The sequence below is a fragment of the Rhipicephalus sanguineus genome, chromosome 5, assembly GCF_013339695.2.
Source record: "Rhipicephalus sanguineus isolate Rsan-2018 chromosome 5, BIME_Rsan_1.4, whole genome shotgun sequence".
Classification (NCBI taxonomy): domain Eukaryota; kingdom Metazoa; phylum Arthropoda; class Arachnida; order Ixodida; family Ixodidae; genus Rhipicephalus; species Rhipicephalus sanguineus.
This window is the reverse complement of record NC_051180.1, coordinates 138,085,377-138,101,902: the sequence shown is the minus strand read 5'-3', so window position 1 is coordinate 138,101,902 and position 16,526 is coordinate 138,085,377.

The window sequence follows — 16,526 nt, the reverse complement described above, 5'->3', positions numbered from 1 at the left end:
AGAGGAGAAACGAACGGAGGCAGCGCTTACGCCACCTCCTCCCCCCACCTCATCCCACCTCCTCGCGCTCACGCGAGGAGAGGGGGGAGAGTTGGCGCATGCGCAGTATGGGTGCGGACGCCACAGAACGAACACTGCCCCGAGCATAAAAGTGCTTCGCTGCTAAGCACATGGGTGAAGGTCCAGTTTTCGGCATAGAGGAAGGTGAATGTTGGAAGGGAGCATTATGCAATGTAATAGAAAGAAAGAAAGAAAGAAAAAGAGAAAGAAAATGAAGACAGACAGACAGAAAGAAAAAGCCCTTCCACCTGTTCGGGAGGAGTGAAGTTCAGCGAAGCTGGGGAATCGTTCCGACAGCGAGACGGTCGCGCGTGCGTTTGCCTTCCCTTGCCCGATCGTCGTCAGGGGCATTGACTCGACGGCAACGAGCACAACCGACATTCTGGGCGCACCGACGTTCCTCGTACTGGCACTGCTCCTCCTTTGAACGTATGACAGGCGTCCGGCCCATGGCAAGTCCAAATAGCAACTGAACACGTCGCTAGCGCGATCCTACGTTACGATACAACGGACAAACGCCCTTGGTTGACGAGATGTATCGGAGAAAGACTATGACATCTTATTAAAGACGGCTACGCCAGTCACAGCGCGCTTACCATTGCGGACGCGCTCACGTGGCTGCAAGTGTGTGCTAGGTCACGCAATGAAGAAGCATAACCTAAGGTCTTGCGAAAAGCGGGGTGTAATTCACGCGTTTTCCACTCCTACGCGTGACAACGCCGCCCACCAGGTGTTTCGTACGACGCCACGAGATGGCGCGACGTGTCTGTCTGAATTAGGGTGCCCGAAATTCAGTGCCGCCTCTCCCTGGAGCAGGGCGGTGACATCCCCAGATATTATATTCTGTCTGCCATAGCGTGCGTCTGCGTGCTCCTACCCACCATGGCGGTTCTGTCGGTGTTGCTGCCACCCTAAATCTTGCCCACATGAGTAAAGAAAGAAAGAAAGAAAGAAAGAAAGAAAGAAAGAAAGAAAGAAAGAAAGAAAGAAAGAAAAATCACACCGTCTCCCGCTAAAGGGGACCATGAGGCGATGCGAAGCAGCTAGTGTTTCGGCATGTAGAGCCCGCGTTCTAGAGGTGGAGTGGTGAGGGGGAAAGGAGGAGGGGGGAAGTGGAGAGGGGGAAAGGAGAGGGGGAGGGGAACGGGGAAAGGGAAGGGGAGAGGTGATGTGGAGAGAGGGAGGGGAGGGGGAGGGGAGGGGAGAGGAGGAAAGGGGGAGTGGAGGGAGGAGGGAAGGGGGAGAGGGACGGGGAGAGGGGAAGTGGAGAGGGTTGGCGCATGCGCAGTAAGGGTGGTCACGCCGCACACCACCACCACCACCGGATTGAACTACGCCATAAGATGCTTCACATCTAAAAGAAAGAAAGAAAGAGAAAGAAAGCGAAATTATAGGTCAGACAAGCCCACGCCAAGTTTCCCTTTCCCCCATTTTCCTGAGAGGGGAATGTCTCCAAATTTTTTTTGTTCAGCAGGCGAATCAAAGTACTACGTATTCTTCTATGGGCGAGCAGCAAGCTGTCCCGGCTGTACTCACGTGGTTAATAATTACGCAAAGCTCTAGCGCGCCGATTTCTTCGACGTATGTCCTATACACTATGAAAGATATTACGAGTGCGAGATATGGCAGCCCACCCCACGCGAAATATATGACGCCAACTTCTCCGTTTAACAAATTTTAAGTCGCCTTTTCCGTTTCCCGGAGCTGCGTATTCGACCTGGCCTAACCCATTTAATCTTGCCGCCTTTCTTTTATACCTTCCATCCATTTCTCTTACAAAGAGAAGGGAAGTCAAGCTTTTATTGCGCCACATTTAGGCCTACTCCGTGTCGCCTCGCGATTCTAATTATTTTCCAGCATTTCTACTGCCAGAACCACAGCCGATAGGACGTGCCGCTCGACTAATGAATGACGTTTCTGGCCAGGTCACGCGACCTTTCCGCATGTGAAGGTTATCGGAATTTCCGCTGCTGCGCTCTTTAGGATATGCAAAGATGCAATATTGTTTTTCCGGTCAGGAGCGGTCGCCAAGCTTGCATTGGGTTAAAAACTCACAGGTTCTGTTATGCACTCACCTAAGACGACTGGAAGGCGAAAGCCATCTTCTCTTTTTTTTTTCTCAGTCGATGTACTGATCCTGCCCCGCCACCCTCCGAAAGCTTTCTCCGCCTAATGTGGTTTTGCAGTGCCTCCAGGATCGGAGGTACCTAACCTGGTTTTGCGTTGCCTCCGTGATCGGCCCACCATTGACGAAGCTACGATGACATGTGGTGACATCATCATGTGACGTCATGATGGCGTCATAATGACGTCATAAATTATGGCGATCTGTGATGTCATGATGGCGTCATGTGGTGACGTCATGACGTGGTGGTGATTTTCTGCATGACTGGTGCTGATGCCGCCGACGCGCGATGCCGGTCAACATTCGCGTTCGATGAGGCATCTAAGGCGTTCGCCTTAAAATAAATTCGTTTAACTTGACAACTTTCATGAGACACCTTCCCGTTACTTCAATTTGCCTACGAAGCTCAGGAACTTCGATTCAGTTCACGTGAGATGTCAAAATTCACAGTTTCCTGCGTTAACTTTAGTAGCAAAGCGGACGAGGCCAACATGCATGCACTGGCACAGTGAAAAAGTTCTATGTGCATGTGGTTCCTGCATGGAAGTGAAGCGCTTTTCACTGCACGCCCCTGTTAAGTAACGCGTAAAACGCCAATATAAACGACACCTACAGCATCATATAGTGTGCTTTGCAACGTTTCCCGTTCTTTTTCTCGCCCTAAAGGTCGATCGAGAAGTTATTACCGAAAGTGGACCGTGCACGACGCGCCCCTCGCACTCAGGCCTACTACCCACATGCGCCGTGATTTATCCTCCGGGCAAAGAGGCAAAGCAAACGTTAGAAACAGTGACAAGTAAGCTAACGCATCGTTCCGAAAGCAATATAACAAAACAAAAAAAAAAGTATTTCAAAGCGCATTTTCTGCCGAGCGCAAAGTGGCGTTGTTCGTGCCTGCCTCCCAAGGAGGCTACAAGGAAAGGTTTGCACATAAAAGCAAGAGGCTAACGCGCCTGGGGAGCGCACACTGCACACCCGTGGCATCTTGTGGCGGCGGCGGCGGCAGGAAAAGCGGGCATCATCCTTCTTGCTCCGATTTCCGCGGGCCTATCTGAAACCCGCACGTGTCAGGGTGAGAAATGGTGCACGGTCTACGGAAAGCGCAAAAGTCGAATCCGATAGCCACCGCGAGCCCTGCCCTGAATACGCAGGGGCCACAAGGGAACGGCTAGCCCGAGCACTCCATCAAACGGGAGCGAACAGCGTAACGAGGCTGGTAGCCGTCGCCTTGGAGGCGGCGCGCGCGCGCGCGCGCGAGAAGCTGGGAATCTGGAAGCGGACCGAACAAGTGAAGCAAGAGGTGTGGGGTGGAAGAGTGGGAGGCCTGGGCGGTGAAAGAAATGATATATGAGAAGCAACAAGGAGCTTTGAGGAGAAAAAGAGCAGATATATAGTAAATGAATGTGATTTTTTTTCTCGGAACACGGGTCAGAAATAAAAAAGAAAAAAGAAGTAATAAAGAGAGGTGCCAAGGCCAAAGTTGCGAGCCCGTCGACGACGTTATACGATCAATCCTCACAAATGGCGATCGTGAGAGACATTTTAGGACGTTTTGGTTACTGGGACGTCCAGCCCCCAGGTTGTGGTGTGTTCCTGGGGTACGGAGGGGCAGGCAGCGGTGTCGAGGCTGGTTTTTTGGTTGCTGGTGAATGATAGTTTCGTGGATACTCTTGGAGAATTGGGTACGGCGAATGATAATTTCTTGTCGGTTGCTACGCGGCATATTTGGCGAACGTTCACGAAAAACAAGAAACTGAAGAAACGCCCTTCTGGTTAATTGTCCGATAGTATACGGGAGTAAGCATTAATTGATATTCCGTAAGTTAGCTAACGTATGGCAATACTGGTCTACAATAGTCATCATTAGCCAAGACTAGCCTTCGTTTGTTTATGAATAGCCAGCCCAAGCCGATATTCATCACCGTCACCAGCCTTACTACGCCCACTGCAGGTCAATGATCTCTCCTATGTTTCTCCAGTTAACCCGGTCCTGTGCTTGCTGCTGCCACGTCTTAACCTCATCTGCCCTCCTAACTTTCAGTCTCCCTCTCGCGTGCTTGCCTTCTCTTGTAATCCAGTCTGTTACATTTGATGACCAGAGGTCATCTCGCTTACGCGGTGCCCTGCCCACGCCCATTTCTTCTTCTTCGTTTCGACTAAAAAGTTAAGCCGTTCTTAACCAGTACTATTCACTGATTATGCGAGTCAGTGCGGCTGGCCCAGGTGCTGATAACATTCGATTAAATATGGTAGTTCTGGTGCTAACAGTGTGCGATTGAATACGGTAGGCCAGATTACCCGTTACCGTTGACCGCCCTGTACTATATCCAGGAGCGACCCACTTATGGTGAATTCCATTGGCGGATTCGGAGTGGCCGACGAACTCTACAGCGGAGCACTCCACTCTGTGGAGAGCATCCGAAGGAAATCTGCCAATCCAACACAAGCGCCCTCGCCAGAGTAAACGGTAGGGGGCGCTAGCGCACATCTGCTTCGCAAGCGCCCAGCTTTCCTCGCGGTTCGCGCAGTTTTCGCCTTCACGGGCGCCAGCGGAGAGAACGGGCGCGGTCGGACAGCGCATTTCATCGCACACGCGGTACGCCACGCTCTGCGCATGCGCGGGGAGCTTGCGACTTCCGGTCGAATCCACCGCTTTTCACGGAGTAGAGAGAGCTGCTCCGTGGAGTGGATCTGGCGCCGGAGCTGCTCCAGATCTGCCAATGAAACATACGGGGAGCACTCTCAATCCGCCAATGGAACAGACTTGCTCCGAATGGAGCAGAAAAACTGCTACCGGAAGTGCTCCGAATCTGCCAATGAACTTCACCATTATTGTAACGCGTAAGTCGTTACACTGCAGACGGATTAACGTGCTGGCGATGAAGGCTACGGAGGCACAGTAGCTCGAGAATGCTTAGTCATTACAGGCGGCGCACGGCCCGTTTAACGTAGAAAAATACAAAACGATACCGCCTATACGAGCCATCGCGCTAATGGTTAGATTGGTCTTAATTCTCAAACACACGGCGCGGTGGTTCTCACAGGAAATGTGCAAAGCTGATGCACTGTGCACATCTGCATGTTGAAAACTGCAAACCAAAGACGTGGCAGACGCAGTATTCTCTCAGTGGACCATAATTAACAAGTTAGCAAGAGAGAGAGAAATGCAGAGGAAAGACAGGGAGGTTAACCGGAACGAGTTAACAAAGGCTTGAGTTTATCTACGAAACGAAGTCTATAGGGGCAGACACTTTCATCGTATCAGAAAAAAAGAAAAAAGAAACGTGTGGAGAAGGTTGACTAGGCCACGTGTGTTTAAAGTCGGATAAAACTGATAAAACTTCAAAAGTCTGGAGAGGCCCCGCCCAGACGACCGAAGCGCCACTACCGATTGCCTCCGCGACTAAGGCAGTAGTCCCACTAATGAGCTGAAAGCCCGAGTCACCGGCCGTCCGGCTCATGAAGTCACTCTAGAGTGCGAGACCCTTTGTGCAGGCTCATATTCATCTGCCTTTGAAGTGAAAATGCTGCAAACTTCTAAAGTTGTAACCGACTAGACAGATGTGGTTACAGAGCAATGCCTAGGAGAAATTTACCTTTGGAAAAAAAAAAGTGTTGATAGACATAACACAGTCATTCCATTGAGATTTAATGAAGACAGCGTTGTTACTTTCACAGTGCGATTGCCAACTCAGGCAACATTAGTAATAATTTACCCATCTTTGGCCAATATTATTCTGCACTAGTTCACATTACCCATAAGTTAGCCAACACAAGAACATTAGTCCTTTCTTACGAATGCCAGTATAGTATGCCGACAAATGAGGTCGGCATACTGCCGACAAGTCACGTTACTTGGCGAAAGGCTCTGTTAAACCAGTCTGCCTTCGAGATCGGCCCATATTTTTAGTCAAAAATCTAAGACAGAACCAAGCCCCGTCACGGTGGTCTAGTGCTTATGGCGCTCGACTGCTGACCCGAAGGTCGCGCCCGGCCGCGGTGGCTGCATTTTTCGATGGAGGCGAAAATGTTTGAGGCCTGTGTACTTAGATTTAGGTGCACGCTAAAAAACCCCAGGTTTTCGAAATTACCGGAGCCCTCAACTACGGCGTCCCTCATAATCATATCATGGTTTTGAGACGTTAAATCCCAGGTATTATTAATATTAGGACAGAACCAAATGACAGAAAGTCGTTGTAAAAGGGTGTAGAGAGGCATGAAAGGTCAAGAAAGCGGTGGGCTCTACAGCAGCATTCAGATTCAGAAGTGCAATTCTCAATTCTTCGTACACGTTTACATGGATAACAACAGGCTTAAATGTTGCACCTGTGTAAACGGTTCTTGCAGGGGGAGTGTTCATCACTGATGTTTACCTGTTTTTCGTGCAAAGACCTATGCTGCGATTACTGGTTTATCTGTTTCACTTCATATTTAGCTTTATGTTTGGTTCAACATTGCTTAGTATTGATGTGTCCACTAGAGCACTGCATCGGCCGTAAATCTCGGCCTGGGCCCGGCCCGGGCCAGGCACTCGCTGAAGTTTAGCTGTCCGAACGCGGCCCGGTGACTCAAAGCAAGACCCGGGCCGTCTCTGCTGAAAATTTCGTACGTCTATGCAGACCTCTGCAAAATGAACATAGCTGTCCAGCTCACCCCTTCATTTCTCTTGTTCCCGAACGTTTGTTCCCGAATGTCGGGCCACTCTTCAATATAATCAATAAAACGCCTCTTTGAGGGCTTCTCCTTGCAGATTTCAGCAGTGTATGTTATGCAGGGTTGGTCCTGTGGTCTTTTCTTCAGTTTTAATGGTGTATGCCTTGTTAACAATGTTGTACCGGTAAAGTGGCAATTGAACTGCGCGGGTAGGATGACAGGAGGTTGACAAAGAGATTTCCATCTAGTTTCGCATTTCGTTCCAGTTTGGTAATAAAGACCCGAATAAGCTTCTAGACGCTTACTCATTGGATGCATATGGTTCGAGGTATAAGGGGACATAACCTAGCCCGGAATTCATAACTGTCTTTTTTCAAACCAGATATTTCGTCAAGTGAATGTACTTTCCCCACAACTTGTTTAATGTACCTGTGCTATTCCTGCACATTCAAACGCTGTTGGGGCAGTATCATGTAGCTCGCGCACAATATAGCGGAACTAGACGAAAACTCGGACGTTAGCAATGTGGGCAAACAAAGCAGTCTGTGCATGTCCATGTCGCTTCACATGACCACTGAGAGCCGTGACAGAGCCACGGAAAATGAATGTGTCTTTATAGTGATTCTGTGTACCGAGACCCCGCGCACATCTTTCGTTTTAGTGGACTGCTCGAAGTTTCAAGAACGTTGCCCCGCTTTGGAGCTCTGTGGTCGCCCTTCCGATGATAAGTTATAGATGTACATTTATTATATTACATTTATTACTGCTACTACAAAATAAAATGAGAGATATAAACTAACAGCGAATGCATTTATAAAGCATAGAATAGTGAGATGTTAACTATAAGCGCCTGGTCTGGTTACTTTTAGCTCGCCCGTTTCAGAAAAATCAAGCAGCCCCACAAGCAAGAAGCAAAATAAGTTCAGTACTTGTCCATCATAAAACTTCTCCAAATTGCTTGCCCCACATAAAAATGCGTTTTTTAAAGATAAAATATGCGGTACACATATGTATGAAAACATATGTGGAACAATCTTAAGAACTGAGCAAAGTCCAAGCACGGCCCTACCCGAGCCCGCCACCTCAAACCTGGGCCCGACCCTAAGCGCGGAGCTTCATGCCCGAGGTTGGTCCGGGCCCGCCGTGAAAACTACTTTGCCCGGCCCGCGCCCGGCCCGGCCCGGACTCGGGTGTTTGGGTAGGCCCATGCAGTGCTCTAGTGTCCATCTTGACTACTGCAGGCACTGTTGTATTTCAACCTATAGTCACAAAATATCTCGAAGGCTCTGTTCACCGCTGCATAGGACCTTACCTCAGTCGACATTACTTTCTTGGCAGAGAAGGTAATAGTAATGTTCCTTTGTTATGGTTTGGGAATACTTGTTTCAAATAAAATGTCCTGGAATTCAACAGTTCTTCCGAAAACAGTTGTTTTGCTATTCGAAAACTATCGAATAATGTTCGATTCGTATTCATTCCGGCGTCATCCCTATTGGATTCATATTCGAATAGGTTCTAAAAAGCACTATTCCCACACCACTGATTAAGACATTCGCCTTCAGATCGGGAGGCCCTATAATAGGTTCAAAACTGAGCACCTCCAAGGAAATTTGCATTTTTATACTTATTTCATTACAGCGGTTCGTCGAACGTGACAGAGGGGCGTACGGACGAGCAGATTTCTCGTTGGGCCGGAAGAGAAATGCTTATGCATTTAAAACCAAGGCGTTGGACTGGGCTAGTTGGCGCATTATAAAAACGAATAAAAATCTGCGGGAAACACAAGACAGTCTGCCGTCGTTTTCTTCTCACTGTGCCCTGTGTTTCCCGGGTTTTTAAAGCGATAGCATTAAAGAGCTCGTTTCGCGAAAATTCCGGTGCCGGCGCCGGTGTCGGCGTCGTTGGTTTAGAGCGAAAAATCATCATCTTGTCCGTGACCTAAAAGTTGAGAGAGATGCAAATAAAATTCGGTCGGAGTGAGCATCGAACCCAGGCTGTCTGCGTGGCAAGCAGGTGTTCCAAGGTCAATCCAAATAGGTCGCGAAGCTTCGGGCGAAAAGCGGTTCGCAACCTATTGCCCACGACATCAGCAAGAAGAGTTATGGGTGCTGCGATTGAAGCGCGACTGTGTTTGGAGGGAACAAACACTAATAGCGAAAAACCAAGTTTTCTTTAGGGCAAAGCAACGTTTATGTTTTACAAATGACATTTATTTCACGAAGGATATTATGTAGGTGCAATGTGCCAAGAATGTATGACAGTGTTTAATTACTACGAAAAACCTTTTTGTTAGCGCCCCCCGAAAGTATCGCACGTCATTGTTATTCAGTGCAGCCCTTGCGGTGCATGCAAAGGCGCGCTCGTAAGATACCTCTGTGACGACACGCCCCCTCACGTGCTCTGGTGCTTCGCACTTGCATGCATTCTCTGAATTATTCTGGTGAGAATCTGATTTTTGCTGTGCGCGGAGTTGCGAGGTGCGTTTCATCGTTGGTGAACGTGTTGATTATGGTGTTCAATTGCCAACGGCACGACGCGGCTAACATTTAACGCCGAACACATTCCTCGGTACTCGCGGTAACGATGGGGTGTTCAACGATTCATTAGCAACACGCCTACGCCTGGCGAGCCCTCTCTTCTAGATAAGGCACTGAGGCAACTCTTCGGACTAGTGTGCTTGCTGGATTTTCATGGATGAGTATTCCTGCTGCCCGGTTTCCATCGTGAACACGCGGTGCCTACTGTATTTCCTGTTGTCGGTGAGCATATCGGCAAGTTATGTATCGCACTACGATTAGATTGCCTGTATACGTTACACGTACGATTAATTTATCGGAACATTAGGCAAAACATAGCGCACGTAGTGTACGCACTTTTTGTACTTATTACGACACTTGTTGCTCATTGTATAGGCTGTGATAAAATTGCGTTATTGTGACCATTGAATAAAACTGAAATCTCATCATTTTGACATGACCAGGCGTCATTTCTTCTCGTTAGAACAGAAGCCTACAATCAATGCGCTCTTTCAGGCCCCTGCGCATGTGCGAAGCAAATAAGCAACGCTTCAAACATGAAAGGTACGCTGCTGCTTACTCTAATCGCGCTGTGGAAGACGACACGAACGCAGAATAAAAGCTCCAAGAATAAGGTTTTCTGGTAAAACCAAGGCGAATTAAACGGCGGCACACTTAAACACCGCTGTTAGTCACGAGTCGATATTAGTTTAGATAGCATTGTCTTCAAGTGCACTCGCCAAGGACTCGCCGGGTCGCCGTAGCGCGAGTCCTTAGCGATCAAAGGCCAAAGAAAACTGTTTTGAGGTCCTATTTCGCGCTAGTGCAAACAAAATTACGTCACTTTTTTACCAGATATTGCGTCACATCCGCTTTATTTTTCGTTCCACCGGAAGTGTTCCCTCCTCACACACTAAGCCCCATCAGCAGCTGATGAGCAGCCATTTTCTGAACGCATGAGCTTCTATGGAAGCTTCGCTACCGGTTACATTTACCTCGGGTGTTCTACCACCGAGCCACGCTGTTGCTTGAAGCTACTTCGAAAAAAAAAAAAAAAAACCACACTAAATCAACGTCATGTATTAAAAGGCGTCTCCTTAAAGGGCCCCTCACCAGGTTTGACAATTTTGAGCTGACGAGCGCAATGCATACACTGGGCGTTCACGATCACGTCTGCCGAAATTTGCAACGTTACGCGCCGCGGAAATGGGTCAAATTTCAAGGTGAACGCTGCTTGCCCTTCCTCTCGCGGGCGCGCGCTTTAGAGAATGAGGGGATGACGTACATGAGAAAATGGCCCTACGTAGATGGTAGTGCTATGACGTCGCTCCTCTACGTAGACGACTGTGCTCTGACGTCGCCAACAGTAGCACGTGACACTGCGATAATTATTTGACACGACATGTGTAGTTTGTGTAATTTGTTGCTTGAATAGAATAATAAAACTTGAGAGAAATAATTAGACACACAAAGGGAATGTGTGCGCCCTTTTCATTTTTTTTTCGTGAATTGCAGCGAGATGCGGGGCTAATGTGCCTCCCTTTCCCATGCGTTCGTGTCCCCGCGGTTAGCGCATCGAGCAGACGCCAGCCCTGGAAACGAAAGTAATGTTCTGGCGCGTTCGAGCACTCATTATGCTCATTTATTCTACCGCGTCCAAGTAAATGGTAATGCGGCACTGGCTCATGATACGGCCACTCTCGTGCCCGTACAGATGTCTCAACTTTCATGCCCGTCCCGCAGAAACAGGCAGTACACAACAGAGAACGCCGACAAAACGCCCACGGCCGCTACATAAAAAAAAAAAAGTAGCGGCCGTACAACGCCGCTCGCGTGCTCGGGCTGGCTCGGGCGCTGCTCGGGCACGTCATGCGCAGGTGATCATGCATGCGCATGACGTGTTCATGCGTATGTGTCAAGTGAAGAGGGCAGGGAAGGGATTTGGCTTGCTAAGGCTACACGGGGCGAGTGGCAAGGGTTTGAAACTCACCTCCTCGCATCATGGTTTCCCGCCGCTACAAATTATTGTTTTTCTCAGCTCGTAATGGACCGATTTGAAAAATTCTTGCGGCATACTGCTATTCATTCGACACACAACAACTTCCAGCGTCTAAATAAAATTTGCTATGTGGCCTGGTGAGGGGCCCTTTAACGCATATTACCGCGTGGCAGAAGCGTAGAATCGCGCCAGGCGTCAGAACATGTGAACTGCGCAACGAGTGGGTGTTTTAAAGGCCCACCCGTTACAAAGCGCTCAGACGTATTTAATCATCATCAGCTGCAAAAGCATCACCAATGTCAGCAGCTGCATAGGTTCACGTGTTGCCTTACGGACGCGTAGTGGGCCCTTCGCTGATTCGCAAAAGGAAGAATTATGGCGTAGTGGGCACTTAACAACTGTACTCGCAGAATACATTCTAAGATAGTTTGAAACGGCCAAAGTTACGCGCACAGTCGTTCGTTTCCTTACGGCACGGTTGAGGCATGCATCGAGAACCGAAGCAGGCTAGCAATTGAGAAGGCGATGCGCACGGGGCCCGATTACGCTATCGCGTTCTACTCTTGAAGGCGAAGTTCAAGCGTCCTCCAAGTTTTACAGCAAAAGCTGTTATGAGATCATTTCACCGGCCGTTTTTGGCGCCGTAGTTGTCCGCCGCCGCCGCCGCCGCCGGTGTCCGTAACCAGTATCGCTCGAAATAAGAAGAAAACCTAAATAAGAAAAAAATTCCAGGATGGAACGAGGTTCGAACCTGGGCCCTCTGCGTGGGAGCCCAGTATTCAACCTCTGAGCCATGCCGGTGCTTGAAACTGCTTTGCAAAAAGGTCGTATACAAGCTTCATGTCGGGAAGGAACCACATTAGCATATGCAATATAGCGTGGTAGAAGAGTAAAATAAGCACCAAGCGTAGCACAACGCGAATTCTGTAACCAGGCGTCACACAATGCGAATTGCGCAACGAGTAGGTTGTTGAATGCTTCCAACCCATTACAAAGGCTTCTGCCATAATTCTTCGTCGTCATCAGGCACAGCATCAACAAAGTGCGCATTATGCCTTACATGCGTTAAGCAGGTACCACGGCTCTCCGTAGAATGACACAAAATGGCACAGTGCCTGCTGCCCTACTTCTCAAAAATTACAATGATTTATAGCGTAGTGGGTTCCTCGCAAGTGCACTTGTATTGGTTGCCAAGAAAGCCCATCAGCGCATGATCCATTTACTCGGGGTCTCAGTAAAATTACAATGATTTCGAGCGTAGTGGGTTCCTCGCAAGCGCACTTGTATTGGTTGCCAAGGAAGCCCATAAGCGCATGATCCATTTCCTCGGGGTCTCAGTAAAATTACTATGATTTATAGCGTAATGGGTTCCTCGCAAGTGCACTTGTATTGGTTGCCAAGGAAGACCATAAGCGCATGATCCATTTCCTCGGGGCCTCAGTAAAGTTCTTCGTCCCCCCCCCCCCCGTCTCTCTCCCACGTCAACGTATGTTATACAGCATACGGGAGAGGGAAATAGCGACCGGGCGTCACCCAATGCAAATCACATAACTGGTGGGCCGTTTAAAACTTCCAACCCATTACAAAGGGCTGAGCCATAATTCTTCATCATCAGTCGTCGCGTCAACAAAGTGCACATAATGCCTTACAGACGTGTAGCTGGTGGCGCGCTTCTCCGCAGAATGACGAATAATGGCTTAGTAGGTGCTTCCCAACTTCACAAAAATTGTGATTTATGGCGTAGTGGGTACCTTTCTAGTGTACTTGTATTGTAGCCCCAAGAGAGCTTACAACGGGCTCTAGAAACGCCGCTCTTCCAGTTTTCGCTGTGACTGTGCTGCGGTTTCAGCGCAGGCCTGGCGTTTTTATTCGTTTTTACGCATTCAAATTAAAACAATTAAGGTTACTATGTCCTCTGCTACTAAAGAGCTGCGCAGCGATTCTTAAAACTTGACGTTAAACAGAGCTAAAGATTCAGAGTACCCTTCACTCTACTGTGGAAGAGCAGAACGCATCTAACCCGTCCGAAGGATGTCCTTAGAAAAATAGTAAAAGATTTAGGGTACTGTGTACTCTATTATGGGAGAGCCCTAAGCCCTGGTGAGCAAAGTGCTACACTGACGAACTACGGTGAAAACGACATTCTCGATGGAGCCACGAGCTGGTGTGAGAAGTACTGCCATTGGCGCTAAGTATATACGGTAAGGCAACACTACGCACTAGCAACTGCATTGGAACTTCAAGGCTGTTAGATGCATCTGCGTTAACCTTGAACAAATAGTTCCGTAAGTTTCAGATGAACAAATAATTCCATAGAACCTTTTTATAAAACTTCGCTGGCACCCTATGTGTTTTAGCCTAGTGCCGCACACGCGAATACAACAAACGTAAGAAAACCCACGAAGAGTCCCCTTTCGGAGTTGTCGAGTGATGCGTAAGCGTAGGGTTTTATTTGTGGCGCGAGTACCGAGCAAGGAGGTAAAAAAAATTGCTGGAGTGGCTATTATTGCGCAAGAGTGAAGCCGTGCCCACCAAAAGATGGCGGCTGCGCCCGCCATCTTAGTAGGAGCACGATAAACCAACGGTGTTTGGCTAAGGAAAGCGAGCGTTTTCCTCGCACGCCAGAAGAGTTTAATATGGCAACTTTTACGGGCTAGATACTGCTCCAAGTGTGTCTTTGTGTTACTAGTTTTCTTAAAGGGCCCCTCACCAGGCCACATAGCAAATTTTAGTTAGACGCTGGAAGTTGTTGTGTGTCGAATGAATAGCAGTATGCCGCAAGAATTTTTCAAATCGGTTACTTACGAGCTGAGAAAAACAATCATTTGTAGAGGCGCGAAACCATGGTGCGAGGAGGCAAGTTTCAAACCCTTGCCACTCGCCCCGTGTAGCCTTAGCAAGCCAAATCCCTTCCCTGCCCTCTTCACTTGACACATACGCATGGACACGTGCGCATGACGTGCCCGAGCCAGCCCGAGCACGCGAGCGGCGTCACAGCACTACCATCTACGTAGGGCTATTTTCTCATGTACGTCATCCCCTCATTCTCTAAAGCGCGCGCCCACGAGAGGAAGGGCAAGTAGCGTTCACCTTGAAATTTGACCCATTTCCGCGGCGCGTAGCGTTGCAAATTTTGGCAGACGTGATCGTGAACGCCCAGTGTATACATTGCGCTCGTTAGCTCAAAATGGTCAAACCTGGTGAGGGGCCCTTTAAATAAGCCTCAAAGTCACGGCAAGTTTTATTGGAGATCAGTCGCCAATGCTCCCCTAGAAGGGTTACTTTTGTCGGCAAAACGATCTTTTATTTAATAATTAACGTAGTATTTACACTAACAGATCAAAGCCATTTGATCTCTTAGTAGACACCACCAGAAAAGAGCATGTTTCCGAGCTCTTTGGGCAAAAGCTGGCTTCACTTTTGCTGGCAAGGCATTGCGAGAGCTTCCACTCCAGAATTTTTTTAAAAACCTCCTTGGTACTGAGTGGGTCTTCCAAGCATATCCAGTCTAGCACATACTTCCGGTTTCCCGAATATTCGTAAAAAAAGCCTTCTTAAAAAGTGGAAATTGTTGTTTTTTGTTCAAGTTCAGAGTTATATTGGATACATATGATATCGGAGCATAACTTAAGATAAGGGCAAATTAACTGTCAGGATAATTAAGGAAAGTTAGTTGATTGAGTTAGTTGAAAGATTGTGAGCAGCTGCAGGGGATCGCTGCGGCACCAGGAGCAGCAGATCTCAACGACGCACATCTTTCTAAGGGATCTCTGAGATACACAGAAACTGGCACGGAATTGGTGGTTATCGTTCAAGTTAAGAGTTACATTTTAAGGCGAAAAGCTTAGATGTCTCATCAAACGAAATGTGACCGTCGGCGGCGTCAACGTGACCGATGAAAAAAGTCACGTGATCAAAGATTACGCCTGATGACGTTATCACCTGACGTCATCGTAACGTCACATATTGACAAATTTTTTACTTCCTTTTGACGTCATCAATAACGTGATGACATAATTATACGAAATCATAGCATGGTCGAAGGTGTAGGAAGTTTGCAATGCTTCCGATCCCGGAGGCAGTGCTAAGCCACGTTAGGTGCAAAATGCTTTAGGGAAGGGGGGGGAGACAAGGATTAATACCGCATGGGAAGAAAAAATGAAGATGGTTCACAGTTAATGACAACTTTACCAACACAGTCAGTGCGAGTGGGACTCTCAGACCCCTAAGTCTTGCATTTCGACCCTTGCGCCACCGATGACGGCGCTGCGAACGGCGCTCCGGTCGCTCCGGTTTCAGGGGCTTTACGCTCCGGTGACGCGAAATGGGGGGATTCGGCTTTTGCCGTCAGCTAGGGTTTGGCTAGAATAGCAGAATTTTCATTATTATCCGCTCGCGTCGCACAGCGCTCCTCGACTACTAGCTGTATTTTCTTCTAGTGATAGCTCTATAGATGGCTGCCAGCATTACAGGAGGCTAAGAAACGTTTACATTTAACATATCTTGTATATATATGCACAGCAATCGCGGTTAAGATCATGCCCCCGAGTTGAAAGCCTAACTCTTCGAGCTGGATGGCCTTGACATATGTTACGTAAAAGCGCGAAAGTCTACGCTGCTTTGGAAGCGAAGCGCGATCAATTTTAGGGCTTATTCGCAAAAGTTAGCGTTGTGTAAAGAGACTTGAGTTGAACGAAAATTCACACTTCACTCCCAGTTGTAGTCATGTGGAACTGTGCACACAAAACGTTTGCCGACAAAAAAACTTGGACCATCTTCCCGAAGAGAACCCTGACGGGATGCGAAGCAGCAGCGGTGCGCACGGCGTTGACCCGGTTGAAACGGGCGTCGACGCGGGTGCTGGAAGAACGGTTTGAAGTGAAACTCGGTGTAGCGTTTACTCGAGTAAACGTTTGTTTGAAAAGCAAAGACACGGGAGGCGGGTTGGGTTTCGTGTAAGTTTCATTAAAGCGTTTGGCAAGACTTCGTAGTCGTTGTTTCTTCAGAGTCGAGACACGGGCGCTGGACCGGAGCAGGCGCGCGTTTCGCCTTGACTACCACGGGTGAAGCGAGAGAGAAGTGACACGTTCAGAGGTGTTGCGAGCGGGCGGAGCAGCCGGCAGCTGCGGGCGCTACGGCGAGTATGCTGCGGGTGAGGGAGAGAGTGACGTCA